Source organism: Bos indicus, chromosome 16, assembly GCF_029378745.1.
Source record: "Bos indicus isolate NIAB-ARS_2022 breed Sahiwal x Tharparkar chromosome 16, NIAB-ARS_B.indTharparkar_mat_pri_1.0, whole genome shotgun sequence".
In the NCBI taxonomy this organism is placed as follows: Eukaryota; Metazoa; Chordata; class Mammalia; order Artiodactyla; family Bovidae; genus Bos; species Bos indicus.
Window position 1 is genome coordinate 33,165,793 of NC_091775.1, and position 16,157 is coordinate 33,181,949.

At 39.0% G+C, this 16,157-nt stretch overlaps 1 protein-coding gene and 1 pseudogene across 2 annotated transcripts in view; one reads left to right on the plus strand and one right to left on the minus strand.

Moving 5' to 3' along the window:
• EFCAB2 (EF-hand calcium binding domain 2) overlaps positions 1 to 16,157 on the minus strand; it is a 112,097-nt gene that overhangs the window by 70,375 nt on the left and 25,565 nt on the right. The gene's annotated exons all lie outside the window — the stretch shown is intronic.
• On the plus strand, positions 9,798 to 10,467 carry LOC109570621 (B-cell CLL/lymphoma 7 protein family member C pseudogene; annotated as a pseudogene).

Here is a 16,157-nt window from a genome sequence, read left to right on the forward strand (position 1 = left end):
TGAGCATCTTTTCATTCTCAAAAAAATATTTATTACATTATTGTTTTTAGTGGCTGATAATCCATTATAGAACTTTATCATAGTTTATTAAACCAGCTCCCTAACTGTAGACATTTAGGTAGTTTCTAAATGTTTTTGTTGTTAAATATATTAATTTTTGAGTGAACCATTCTGCCCAATTCATCTTTGTGCATTTGTCTTATTATCTCACTGAAATATGCTAAGTTGAATGCAGTTGAATTTGTGTTATTTAGCGGGAACATTCTTACTAGTTCTAATAGTAACTTGGGAAAAATCTCACTGGTTATAATACTGTCATTACACAAAGCTGATATTTGCTTTTTTAAATTTAAGATTACCTTTTAAAAGTATGTTATTTTTAATTTTTATTTTAGTGACACCTGTTGAGATTTCTTATCCTTTAAAGTTTAGAAACATAGCCTTTGAAAGAACCACCAAAAGAGGGAGAAAATTATCCTTTTTCTACAGGTTTGGTAAACTCAATTCTATTTTCTTCTACAATTTAAAAATATACTTTTTAATCCATCTGAAAGTTATTTTGGCACGATTCAAAGTGAAAGATTAACTTCTAATCTGATTTTAATAATTTTTAATTTACTAAGCACTTGAATTCTTTCCTCCTACTTTACAATGTGTTATAGTCCTTTATGTGATGGAGACTACTTCCATTGTCTATTCTACTGATTCCATTCTGAACTGTATTTCTACTGTTATGGCATTACCATCCCATTTCACTTATTAATATTATCACTGTTCCTGGTCTTCTTCTTAGGAATATTCATTAATATACTCACCAGTGTAAGTCTTCCAAATGAAATTTAGAAATTCAAATAAAATTTAGAAATTCCAAATAAAACACCATTGGGATTGCTATTGCAATGAAGCTATACACTGAGAAAGACTGAACATTTTAAAATAGTTTTCACATCTAAGAGATCTGTATTAGCTATATAGCCCTTTTTATATCTCTAAATTGAAGGTTATACATTATGGCTTTCCTCATATAAGCCACACACAAATTCTCCAAGATTGTGCCTCAGTACTTTATGGATTTTGTGGATATTGTGAAGGAATCTTTTTGGAGACCTTGAAATTTCTAGAAGTAGAGGTAAATATTAATTTTTTAAAAATTTGCTATTGATCTTATACCCATCTATTTCCCAAAACTTTTTATAATCCCTCTTCAGTTGGTTACTTTGTATTTTCTGATAATTCATTTGGTCTCTTCTTTCCAAAATGCATACTTTCTTATTTCTCCTTCATGATTTAGGACACTGGCTAGAACTACCAAAACAAATTGAATTCATAAAATGATAATGATAATCTTTGCTCTTTAAAAACATTATTTGATAGATTAGAATACTAGTCCTTTACCAGTAAATACAATGCTGATTTGTGTTCTGAAATAGGTATTACTAACAAGTTTAAAGCAGTATTCTTCCATTCCTATGCCCAATTTTATATTAACAACAATTACTAACTTTTAACAACCTCTAGTTAATATTGATGCAAAGAACTCACTCATTGGAAAAGACCCTGATGCTGGGAAAGATTGAAGGCAGGAAGAGAAGGGGATGACAGAGGATGAAATGGTTGCATGGCTTCACCGACTCGTTGGACATGGGTTTGAGCAAGCTCCGGGAGTTGGTGATGGACAGGGAAGCCTGGCATGCTGCAGTCCATGGGGTTGCAAATGGTCAGACATGACTGAGCAACTGAACTGAACTGAACTGAAGTTTTCTAAAATGGGTTCTGTTTCATACTCATTCTTCAACGTGTTTCTCAGTAAAAGGCTTCAATGATCAAAAATGCCTGAGAAAGGCATTTAAAGGGTGTGTTTTTGACAAAAACAGACTCACAATATTACGTTCTCCTCTTGGGGATTAATCATGCATATTAGCATATTAAAGTCTTTGAGATGTTCTAAAGAAATTAATGCAGCATTTTCCAAATTTACTTGATCATGAAATCTCCTTTTTCCAATCGTCATCTATCAGGAATAAATAATGCTTTAATCGACATTTGGAACTTCCATAACTCAGGAATCCTCACCCACTGGACACAGGTATGATGTGAAAGGATTACAAGAGCATCCAAAAACACTGATCCTCTCATCTCTCAGTGTGGCCAGATCAAAGTTAGATCTGGCAAAGTCAGGCAGCTGAAAGAATCTATTCCAGCGATTCCTGGCAGGAGGCTCAAAGCAGAACAGGCTCTGATGGCAAGCCCCTTGGTCTACACAGGTAGCAAGCACAACAAATATCAAGCACCCAGGGCTCCATGCTTGCCATGAAAGTGATCTACCTCATACCCTCCTATTTCAGAAAACAGAAATCAAATGCAGCACTGCTCACCATGGACAAATGGACAAAGAACCCATGGAGCCAGTGGAGTAGTTCATGCTCCACACGCCCAAGGAACACAGTGTTGGGACTGAGGGGGCTTGTGGCTCTAAGAAACAGCCCATAATCTTTATCTTCATATACACTAGCTAATTCTACCCTTCCACAGATGATACGAACTTTCAGTAGCAGCCAAGCTTGCTGCCTGGCTCTAACAACACATAACATGTTATACAAATTAAATCTATACCACAGTTTTTAAGTAATGATATGAGAAAGTTCAACTAGATTAAATAACCATTTGCAGGGACTTCCCTGGTGGTCAGCTGTTAAGACTCTGAGCTCCCAATGCAGGGGCCCGAGTGTCATTCCTGGTGTAGGGAACTAGACTCCACATACTGCAACTAAGACCAGGAGTAGTCAAATAAATAAATAAAAATAAATATTTTTTAAAAAAGCATTTGTATTACATCACAAAATTTTCAATTATATTTTTCAATTAAAGGGTGTGTTTGACAAAAACAGACTCACAGATACAGAGAGCAAACTACTAACTAGTGGTTATCAGTGGGGAAAGGAGTGAGGGGTGAAATAGGAGAATGAGATTGAGAGACACAAACTACTATATATAAAATAAATAAGCACCAGTCAGAATGGCCACCATCAAAAAATCTACAAACAATAAATGCTGGAGAGGTTGCGGAGAAAAGGGAACCCTTTTACATTTTTGGCGGGAATGTAAATTGGTACTGCCACTGTGGAAAACAATACAGAGGCTTCCTAGAAAACTAAAAATAGAGGTACCACATGACCCAGCAATCTCACCCCTGGGCATATACCCAGAGAAAATCACAATCTGAACAGATACGTGCACCCCAACGTTCACAGCAGAACCATTTACAATAGCCAAGGCATGGAAACAATCCAAGTGCCCATCAACAGACAATTGGTTTAAGGAGATGTGATATATATATATACAATGGAATATTGCTCAGCCATAATAAAAAAAAAAAAAAAAGAAATAATGCCATTTGCCACATGGATGGACCTAGAGATTGTCATATGGAGTGAAGTAAGTCAGACAGAGAAAGACAAATACCATATGGTATCACTTACATGTGGAATCTAAAAAAAGGGTACAGGGCTTCCCTGGGGGTCTAGTGGTTAAGAATACACCTGCCAATTCAGGGAACATGGGTTCAATCCCTAATCCGGGAAGATCTCACAGGCTGTGGAGCAACTAAACCCATGTGCCACAACTACTGAACCCATGTGCTGCAACTACTGAAGCCCACATGCCTAGAGCCCGTGGTCCACAACGAGAGGGGCCAGCACAGTGAGAAGCCGGCACACCTCAACAAGGAGCAGCCCACGCTCGCCACACCTGGAGAGCCTGAGCCCACGTGCAGCCATGAAGACCTCCTCCTCCTCCTAAGCTGCTTCAGTCGTGTCCGACTCTGTGCGACCCCATAGATGGAAGCCCACCGGGCTCCTCTGTCCTTGGGATTCTCCAGGCAAGAACACTGGAGTGGGTTGCCATTTCCTTCTCCAATGCATGAAAGAGAAAAGTGAAAGTCAAGTCGCTCAGTCGTGTCCGACTCTTAGTGACCCCATGGACTGCAGCCTACCAGGCTCCTCTGTCCATGGATTTTCCAGGCAAGAGTACTGGAGTGGGTCGCCAGTGCCTTCTCCGAATGAAGACCTAGCACAGCCAAATAAATAAATAATTAAAAAAAATAAAAATAAAAATGTTAAAAGGGTACAAATGAACTTATCTACAAAACAGAAATAGTGTTACAGATGTAGAAAACAAATTTAGGCTTCCCTGTGGTTCAGTGGTAAAGACTCCGCCTGCCAATGCAGGAGACATGGGTTCGATCCCTGGTCTGGGAAGATCCCACATGCCACAGAGTAACTGTGCTCTAGACTGTGCACCACAAGCCTGTGCTCTAGAGCCTGGGAACCACAACTACTGAGCCAACATGTACAACTACCAAAGCCCAAGAGCCCCAGAGCCTTTTCTCTAGAAGAGAAGCCACCGCAGTGATAAGCCTGAGCACTGCAACAAAGAGTAGTCCCTGCTGGCCACAACTAGAGAAAAATCTGAGCAGCAGCAACGACCCAGCACAGCCAAAAATATATAAATAAAAAATTTTTAAAAGAAAAACTATGGTCACCATAGGATAAGAGGGGGAAAGACAAGTTGGGAAATTGGGATTGACGTCTACACAGTACTCTATGTAAAACAGATAACTAAGTGTATACCACAGGAAACTCTACTCAATACTGTACAGTGGCCTATATGGGAAATGATCTAAAAGAGTGGGTATATGTAGATGGATAACTGATTCACTTTGCTGTACAGAAGAAACTAATTTACAGTACTGTAAATCAACTATACACCAATAAAAAATTATAAACAAATAAATAGGATATATTATACAGCACAGGGAAATATGTCACTATTTTATAATAACATTAAATAGAATATAATCTATAAATACTGAATCACTATGTTGTACACCTGAAATGAATATAACATTGTAAATCAACTACAGTTCAATTTAAAAAGGATGAGTTTTTGAAATTATAATTTCAATTGTTTTAAATTTTTTAATGGCTGAGAAAAATGCTTTCACATTTTTACATAAACAAAGTTTCTCACTGGTAATAAACTATCAAAAATTGAGGATCTTATACTTTAAAATTTGATCAGGAATTGAAAAAAGTCATCCCTCGGAATCCATGGGGAGAGTGGTTCCAGGACCTGCAGATACCAAAATCTGAGGACACTCAAGTCCTTTTTAATATAAAATACCATAATATTTGCATATAACCTACATGTATACAGGCTAAATCATCTTTAGATTACTTATAATATCTAATACAATGTAAATGCTACATAAATAGCTGCTGGCATGGCAAACTGAAGTTTGAATCTGAAACTGAAAGCTTAGTATTGTAAACAACTCTCTACCCACCACCTGTATCAAACTATTATTAATGTTTTGCCATTTTTTTCTTCTTTCCTAAATCCCTGTCTCTGATTACAGACATTACAATTATTCATCCCTAAATACTTCAACATGCATCTCCTAAAAATAAGGACATTCTTCTACATAATCCCAATATAATTATGATATCGTTAAAATTCATAAAAATTCACTAAGAATATCTAATATCTATTCAATGTGCAAATTTCCGAATTGTACCATAATGTCTTTTTTACAGTTACTTTTTCAACCTACACTCTAATTTAAGTTTATGTCATACATTTGGTTTTAAAATTTTTTGGTCTCTTTTAAACTAAAACAGTCTTTCATTCTCTCCTGGTCTCCTGTCCCCCAATGAAATTAGCTTGTGGAAGAGACCAGGCTATGCAATGTCTTATAAAATGGCCTATCTTCTGGACTTGTCTGATAGGGTTCTTATTTCACCCTGAAACTACTACTTCATTAAGTTTCATTCCTTCAGACATGAATGTCTGCTACTCCTTCTCACTACTGTGCTCTACTGATTCTCTGATCACTTTCCTCCAAATTTATCAAGCCAACCAATTTAATTTCCAACAACCCATCCTCACAGTTCTATTTGATCATCAACACCTTTTGATTCTAATTATTAAATACTTTCAAAATCAGTCTCCCTCTTCCATTTCCACTGCTACTGTTTAAGTCTAGACCTTCATTGCTTCTGGCCTGGATTAATGCAATCATTTCCTGTCTTTTTGCCTTTAGTCTCCTTTCCCTCCATTTCCATTCCATCCTTCAAACCATAGTCCACATTTTGCTAGGATTATCTGTCTAAAACAAAAATTTGTTCATATGACTTCCTGGTTTAAAATCTTTCGATGATTCCCAAGTTTTTTCAAAAAAATAAAAAGCATTCAAGCTCCTAAATCACGTCTACAAACTAGCCCTTCCTTACCTCAAAAATGTCATTTCTCAATACTTTTTCATACAGATTCTCCACCTTGGAAATATTTGTAGTTTTTCAATTATTATGCTTTTTCATTGTCATTATGATTGATAGTCCCCTGTATGAAACAGTCCTCTCCTTTTTCTGGATAATTTCTACTTATCATTCAAGACAGTTTAAGAGTAACACACTTTTCTTTCATCTTCTTTTTGAATTAGGTACCTTCCTGTGTAATCATGTAGCACCCATGGATATCTTTATTATAATACTATATAAAACTGTATTGTATTCAGTGGTTAACTAGTCTCCCCTTCCACATTTGTAAACACCTTGAGAACAAATTTGACACTGCCTGGAACATACTAAATTCTCAATAAATGCTTACTAAATAGTTAATAATTATATATGAGACAATCCATGTCCCATTTGGATATGACAACTCACAATTTCCCTTTTTGATGTTTTGTTGGGTACTGTTAACAGAATTATATTTATTTCCTTCATATAGCAAAACTGGGGAATGCTTAACTGTTTTTCTATGTCACAGAACAATTTGTATAGCAAGAGAACTATCTTTTGGGTAAGAAACTGGCAAGGAAAGAATTAAGTTACTATTAAAAAATGACAGTAAAATGTAGTGGTTAACAAATTCAGCAATATATTAAAAGGATTAAACATCAAGACCAAATGGAATTTATTCCAGAGACACAAGACTGTCAATTAGAGTTACACACTACATTCATAGAATGAAGGCAGAAAAGACACATGATTAGGATAACTGATATGGAAAAAGCATTTGACAAAATTCAACATCCTTTCATGATAATAATATTCAGAAAACTAGGAACAGAAGGAACTTCTTCAACATGATAAGGGCCTATATGAAAAAGCCACAGCTAATATCATTTTCAGTGCTGAAAGACAAAGCTTTTCCTGTAAGATCAGGAATAAGATAAAAAGGCCTCCTTTACCACTTTCCAATATAGTATTGGATGTTCTAGTCAGTTAATCTGGGCAAGAAAGAGAAATAAAAGGCATCCAAGTTGAAAAGAAAGAAGTACACTCATTTCTGTTCATAGATGACAATCTTATTATGTAGAAAACCCTCAGTCTAAGAAAAAAAAGAAACCCGACAGAGCAAATAAATACATTCAGCAAAGTTGCAGGATATAAAATCAACACACAAAAATCAGTCACATTTCAACATAATAAAAACAAACAATCTGAAAAGGAATTTTTTAAATTCCATTTGTAATATCACAAAAATATCAACCAAAGATACATAAGTTGGATGTCATCAAAATTAAAATTTTTGTGAAATCAAAGGACACTACTAAGAGAGTGAAAAAACAACCCACAGAATGGGAGAAAAATTTGCAAAGCATATATCTGATAGGGATTAATATTCAGAATATATAAAGAACTCCTACAACTAAACAACAACAGAAAAACCAACCCAATTTAAAAAGATGAAAAAATTTGAATAGACAAGTCTCAAAAGAAGTTATACAAATGGCTAATTAGTACCTGAAAAGATGTTCAACATCACTAGTCACTCAGTTCAGTTCAGTTCAGTCGCTCAGTACTGTCCGACTCTTTGCGACCCCATGAACTGCAGCATGCCAGGCCTCCCTATCCATCACCAACTCCCTGAGTTCACTCAGACTCACGTCCATCGAGTCAGTGTTGCCATCCAGCCATCTCATCCTCTGTTGTCCCCTTCTCCTCCTGCCCCCAATCCCTCCCAGCATCAGAGTCTTTTCCAATGAGTCAACTCTTCACATGAGGTGGCCAAAGTACTGGAGTTTCAGCTTTAGCATCATTCCTTCCAAAGAAATCCCAGGGCTGATCTCCTTCAGAATGGACTGGTTGGATCTCCTTGCAGTCCAAGGGACTCTCAAGAGTCTCCTCCAACACCACACTTCAAAAGCATTAATTTTTCAGCGTTCAGCTTTCTTCACAGTCCAACTCTCACATCCATACATGACCACTGGAAAAACCATAGCCTTGACTAGATGGACCTTTGTTGGCAAAGTAATGTCTCTGCTTTTCAATGTGCTATCTAGGTTGGTCATAACTTTTCTTCCAAGGAGTAAGCGTCTTTTAATTTCATGGCTGCAGTCACCATCTGCAGTGATTCTGGAGCCCAAAAAAATAAAGTCTGACACTGTTTCCACTGTTTCCCCATCTATTTCCCATGAAGTGATGGGACCGGATGCCATGATCTTCGTTTTCTGAATGTTGAGCTTTAAGCCAACTTTTTCACTCTCCACTTTCACCTTTGTCAAGAGGCTTTTGAGTTCCTCTTCACTTTCTGCCATAAGGGTAGTGTCATCTGCATATCTGAGGTGATTGATATTTCTCCCGGCAATCTTGATTCTGGCTTGTGCTTCTTCCAGCCCAGCATTTCTCATGATGTACTCTGCATATAAGTTAAATAAGCAGGGTGACAATATACAGCCTTGAAGTACTCCTTTTCCTATTTGGAACCAGTCTGTTGTTTCATGTCCAGTTCTAACTGTTGCTTCCTGACCTGCATACAGGTTTTTCAAGAGGCAGGTCAGGTAGTCTGGTATTCCCATCTCTTTCAGAATTTTCCACAGTTTATTGTGATCCACACAGTCAAAGGCTTTGGCATAGTCAATAAAGCAAAAATAGATGTTTTTCTGGAACTCTCTTGCTTTTTCGATGATCCAGCAGATGTTGGCAATTTGATCTCTGGTTCCTCTGCCTTTTCTAAAACCAGCTTGAACATCTGGAGGTTCATGGTTCACATATTGCTGAAGCCTGGCTTGGAGAATTTTGAGCATCACTTTACTAGCGTGTGAGATGAATGCAATTGTGCAGTAGTTTGAGCATTCTTTGGCACTGCCTTTCTTTGGGATTGGAATGAAAACTGACCTTTTCCAGTCCTGTGGCCACTGCTGAGTTTTCCAAATTCTCTAGTCATTAGGATATCTATTATAAAAATAGGAAATAACAAGTCTTGGTGAAGATATGGAAAAATTGGAACAGTTGTACATTACTGATGGAAATATAAAATGGTTCAGCTGTTGTGGAAAACAGTATGGTAGTTCTTCAGAAAATCAAAACCTAATAACCATAAAACCCAGCAGTTCCACTTTTGGATATACACTCAAAATAATTGAAAACAGGGTCTCAAGTATTTGCACATCAGTGTTCACAGCAGCATTATTCACAGTAGCTGAAAGGTGGAATCAACCCGAATATCCATTGACAGGTGGATACATAAATGAAAGTGGCGTATATATACAGTGGAATAGCATTCAGTCTTAAAAAGGAACAAAACTATGAAACTATGACACATACTACAACATGGATGAACTCTGAAGATGTTATATGCTAAGTGACATAAGCCAGATACAGAAGGACAAATATTGTATGATTTCAAATACATGAGGGACGCAGAACAGTAAAACTCATAAAAACAGAAAGTAGAATGGTGGTTGCCAGGAGCTGGGAAGAATCTGTCAGGAGATAAGAGGAATAGGCAGTATGGCCAGCCGGACCGTGCAGGCCGAGACCCGGAGCCGAGCCAAGGATGACATCAAGAAGGTGAAGGCGACCATCGAGAAGGTCCGGAGATGGGAGAAGTGCTGGGTGACTGTGGGCGACACTTCCCTTCATATCTTCAAGTGGGTGCCAGCGGTGGACTCCCCAGGAGGAGGAGCACCGGAGGGCAGGTGGAGGGGCGGAGAGATCCCGAGGCTGGGAGCGGAGGGGCAGGGATGCCAGTCCCTGAGGGGGTGGCCCTCTCATCCTGCTGGATCTCAATGATGAGAACAGTAACCAGAGTTACTCAGCCTTCCATTCAGAAGGCTCCCTGCAGAAGAGCACGGGGCCCAGCCCTGGGGGCACCCCCCAGCCCAGCCGTCCTGTGTCACCTGCTGGACCACCAGAAGGGGTTCCAGAGGATGCTCAGCCCCCACAGGTGGACCAGGAGAGAGATCCTGGGGGCATACCTGCGGGCAGCATGGATGAACCCCCCATGTTGGCCAAGGAGGAGCCTGTTCCAGAATTGCTGGAGGCTGAGCAGGATTCTAAAGAACAAGGACAAGATCATGGAACATGTGAAGTGAAGTCTGCTGTGCCGATGATGTCAACAATTATGTCAAAGAAGCATGGAAAATTGATGGAGGAGATGGAGAAACTTCTCAGAATGTGAATGCAGGATCAGCATCAGTGTCGAATCCTGCTCAGCTTAATGCTGATTCAAGAGAAAGCTAAAAAGCCTTTATGAAGGCTTGGAGAAGAAACAGGGCAAAGAATCAGAGGGTGCATCTCTAATGCCAGCCATGGTTCAAGGCTACAGTCAACCTTCACAATGGAAAAGTGGCGAGGTCATGAGTGCAAATATGGTAGCTGCCTGGGAACTTCCTGAAACCCTTGGAGAAATTATTGTACTGTACTGTACTAATGACTTCCTTGGTGACTCAGACGGTAAAGCATCTGTCTACAATGTGGGAGACCGGGTTTGATCCCTGGGTTGGGAAGATCCCTTGGAGAAGGAAATGGCAATCCACTCCAGTACCATTGCCTGGAAAATCCCATGGACAGAGGAGCCTGGTAGGCTACAGTCCATGGGGTCGCAAAGAGTCGGACACAACTGAGCAACTTCACATTCAAGAGGAATAGGAAGCTAATGTCTAGTGGGTACAAAGTTTTTGTTTGGAATGATTAAAAGTTCTGATAAGGGAGAGGGTGATAGTTGCAGAGCACTGTGAATGTTCTTTGTTGTTGTTGTTCACTCAGTCATGTGTGACTTTTGTGACCCCACGGACTGCGGCATGCCAGGCTTCCCTGCCCTTCACTATCTCCCGGACTGTGCTCAAACTCACGTCCACTGAGTCAATGATGCCATCCAACCATCTCATCCTCTTTTGCCCCCTTCTCCTCCTGCCCTCAATCTTTCCCAGCATCAGGGTCTTTTCCAATGAGTTGGCTCTTCGCATCAGGTGGCCAAAGTATTGGAGCTTCAGCATCAGTCCTTCCAATGAATATTCAGGGTTGATTTCCTTTAGGTTTGATCTCCTTGCTATCCAAGGGACACTCAAGAGTCTCCTCCAGCAGCAATGTCACTGAATTGTGCATTTTTAAAAGATTAGAATGGTTTTTAAAAAATCCTAAAAATCAAAGTTCAAAAAAAAGAATCAACCATTCTAATGACACTGTTCTAAAACTGACTGGTAATGTGTGCACATACCTATGAATATATTAAAAACTGAACTGTATATCTTGAAAGAGTGAACTAGATGGTATGTGAATTATATCTCAATAAAACTGCTATTTTAAAAAATGGAAGGGATATTATAATTCTTACACTCATAGATAAGATAATTATGTAAGTAAACATTCCTCTTATTCTAATGAATAGAGTAATTTTTCTTAAAGTTACTAAAATATTTTTAAAATGCCAATTAATGCAATTTTTAACATGTTTGTAAAGGCAGTCCTTCTCAATCTGAACTCTTATTTCCTCTTCTTGTATCTTGGATTAGCTGTCTTAGTCTATTGGGCTAAGATATTGGGCTGCTGTAACAAAGTATCACAGACCAGGTAGTTTATAAACAACAGAAACTTATTTTTCACAGTTCTGGAGGCTGAAATTCTGAGACCAGGATGTCAGTATGGTTCAGTGAGGGCTCTCTTTCAGGTTACAGATTTCTCATTGTATTTTCACATAGTGGAAGATGGTAGGGACCTCTGCACGATCTTTTTTATTGGGGCAGTAATCCCATTCATGAGGGCTACATCCTCATGACCTAATCACTTGCCAAAGATTCCACCTACTAATAACATGACTTTTGGGAGTTAGGATTTCAACATATGGTCTGGTGCTCAAAAATTCAGACCACAACTCTATTACTTACTGTATCTTGTTGAAAGGGTGTGGCTAGATATGACACTCTTGCCTTGTTCCTGATCTTAGTGGGAAAGTCTCAAATTTCTCACCATTAAGTCTGATGTTAACTTTAGGTTTTTGTAGATGCTCTTTCTCAAGTGGAGGAAGTTCCCTCTATTCCTAGTCTACTAGGAACTAGTAATTTTTCTTTTTTACTCTGTTGATGATATGAGTTACATTAAATGACTTTTGAATGCTGAAGCAGTCTTGCATTCCTGGGATAAATCCTACTTGTTTTCAGCGTATAATTGTTTTTATATATTATTGGATATATATGTATTAGAAGCACTTAATATGGATCAGGCAATAATCTAAATTCTTTACACATTTTAACAAATGTAATCATTAACAAATGTAATCAAGCTAGAATCAAGATTGCTGGGAGAAATATCAATAACTTCAGATATGCAGATAATACCACTCTAAGGGCAGAAAGTGAAGAGGAACTAAAGAGGCTCTTGATGAGGATGAAAGAGGAGAGTGAAAAAGGTGGCTTAAAATTCAACATTCAAAAAACTAAGAACATGGCATTTGGTCCTATCACTTCATGGCAAATAGACAGGGAAATAGTGAAAACAGCGACAGATTTCACCTTCTTTGGCTCCAAAATCACTGAGGATGGTTAACTGCAGCCACGAAATTAAAACACACTTGGCTCCTTGGAAGAAAAGCTGTGACAAACCTACACAGTATATTAAAAAGTAGAGACATCACTTTGCCAACAAAGGTCCATATGATCAAAGCTGGTTTTTCCAGTAGTCATGTACGGATGTAAGAGTTGGACCATAAAAAAGGCTGAGCGCCAAAGAACTGATGCTTTCAAACTATGGTACTGGAGAAGACTCTCGAGAGTCCCTTGGACAGCAAGGAGACCAAACCAATCAATCCTAAAGGAAATCAACACTGAATAACTCATTAGAAGGACTGATGTTGAAGCTGAAGCTTCAATACTTTGCCACCTGATGTGAAGAGTCAACTCATTAGAAAAGACCCTGATGTTGGGAAAGACTGAAAGCAAAAGAAGAGGGCAACAGAGGATGAGATGGTTGGATAGCATCACTGATTCAATGGACATGAACTTGAGCAAACTCCGGGAGATGGTGAGGGATAGCAAGGCCTAGGGTACTGCAGTCCATGGGGTCACAAAGAGTCAAACACAGTTTAGTGACTCAACAACAACAACAAATCATTAACCAGACTTACACGTGTGTACTTGCTAAGTCACTTCAGTCATGTCTGACTCTTTGCAACTCCATGGACTATAGCCCACCAGGCTCTTCTGTCCATGGGGATGCTCCAGGCAAGAATGCTGGAGTGGGTTGCCATGCCCTCCTCCAGGAACCAAACTTATCAGGATGATGCCATTATTTTTTTATTGTAACAAAATACACATAACATGAAAATTTCCACAGCCATTTTTAAGTATACATACAGTTTAGTGATATTCAGTTCAGTTCAGTTCAGTCACTCAATCGTGTCCGACTATTTGCGACCCCATGAATTGCAGCACGCCAGGCCTCCCAGTCCATCACCATCTCCCAGAGTTCACTCAAACTCACGTCCATCAAGTCGGTGATGCCATCCAGCCATCTTATCCTCTGTCATCCCCTTCTCCTCCTGCCCTCAATCCCTCCCAGCAACAGAGTCTTTTCCAATGAGTCAACTCGTCACATGAGGTGGCTAAAGTACTGGAGTTTCAGCTTTAGCATCATTCCTTCCAAAGAAATCCCAGGGCTGATCTCCTTCAGAATGGACTGGTTGGATCTCCTTGCAGTCCAAGGGACTCTCAAGGGTCTTCTCCAACACCACAGTTCAAAAGCATCAATTCTTCAGTGCTCAGCTTTCCTCACAGTCCAACTCTCACGTCCATACGTGACCACTGAAAAAACCATAGCCTTGACTAGACGGACCTTTGTTGGCAAAGTAATAATTCTGCTTTTGAATATGCTATCTAGGTTGGTCATAACTTTTCTTCCAAGGAGTAAGCGTCTTTTAATTTCATGGCTGCAGTCACCATCTGCAGTGATTTTGGAGCCCCCAAAAATAAAGTCTGACACTGTTTCCATTGTTTCCCCATCTATTTGCCATGAAGTGATGGGACCAGATGCCACGATCTTCATTTTCTGAACGTTGAGTTTTAAGCCAACTTTTTCACTCTCCTCTTTCACTTTCATCAAGAGGCTTTTTAGTTCCTCTTCACTTTCTGCCATAAGGATGGTGTCATATTAAGTACATTTATATTACTATGCAGCTATCATCATTGTCTATCTCCAGAACTTTGTGCTATATATGCATTAGATGGGCTTCCTAAGTGGCTCAGTGGTAAACAATCGCCTGCCAATGCAGGAGCTGCAGAAGAAGTGGGTTCAATCCCTGGGTCCAAAAGATCTCCTCGAGAAGGAAATGGCAACCCGCCCAGTATTCTTGCCTGGGAAAACCCATAGACAGAGGAGGCTGGTGGGCTATAGTCCATGGGGTTGAAGAGTCAGACACAACTTTGTGACTGAGAATGTACGCACATGTATTAGATACTAATTACTATGGTTAAATCTGAGCTTAAATAAGTTACTGTTTCAAAATATTGTATCACAGGATCAAGACTATTCAAACTGATGAGACTAACATGAATGAAGTCTTATGGAGAAAAACAATTTAAAACCTTTGATGAGTCTATTATTTAAATAGATTAAAATAAGGCAAGGTTGATTTTTTTCATGCAATTACTCTGGCAGACTCCAACAATCATAACTGATAGCTGAGAATGCTACCTGAAAGAGTAAACCCAGAGCTCAAGATGAAAATAGCACTATTGTGCAAGCTGCCTATGGTATTTCAAAACTAGTAAGAAAAGCAAATCTTTAATAGAGTAGCATGCATGCATGCTCAGGAGCTCAGTCCTGTCCGACTCTTTGTGATTCCATGGACTGTAGCCTGCCAGATTCCTCTGTCCATGGAATTTTCCAGGCAAGAATACTGGAGTAGGTTGCCATTTCCTTCTCCAGGGGACTCTTCTTGAGCCGGGGATCTAACCTATGTCTCTTGGGTCTCCTGCATTGTCAGGAGGATTCCTTTCCACTGTGGCACCTGCAAAGCCCCTGGATAGAATAGACACAACAGTAATAAATACACTTCATCCTAATTCAAATGTCTTGTTGGTTATAAAATTAAAGTGCACATCACGGGGCAACTAAGCCCGAGCACCACAATAACTGATCTGGCGCTCTGGAGCCTGCTAGCTGCAACTACTGAGGCCCGAGCACCTAGAGAAGCCTGTGCTCCTCAACAAGAGACGCCACCACAAAGAGAAGCCTGAGACTGCAACTTAAGAGTATCCCCTGCTCAGAGCAACTTGAGAAAGCCCATGCACAGCAACAATGGCCCAGCACAGCCAAAAATCAAATAGATAAAACTTTACAAAATAATAAGGGCATACATATTTTAGACAATAAATCAAGTTTAGCAATTCTAACACTCCTTCTGAATACTACTATCAAAGGTTCCAGGTTGTTGAGCCAATCAAGAAGCTAACACCAAACTAAAGCATCACTTTCCCCTCTTGCCCTTTAGTATCCCTGACTTCTTTTGTTTATTTAGATTCTTCATCTTCAAAATACAAAAAGCCAGATTGTGTATATCATTGCCAAAATATAAGACCCAGTCTCATAATATTTGGCTAAAATATCGTGGAAACAAGTCAGAAAGCTATATTAACCTATTTACATGCTAAGAGCCTAATGGAAGCTTTAAAAAGTTTTTACTGATGTCAGAAAATAATATAAACTATTTAAATTAAAATGAAAGTACAAGAATATGTCTTTGCAACAATGGATGTGAATGTATGCCAAAAATATTAATACTTGGCAACTTATACTGATTAAGTCAGTATTTCAAAACAACAATTAAAATAATGCCTGATGGAAAAACAACTTTTATCAGGAAAAAATCTTGAGGAT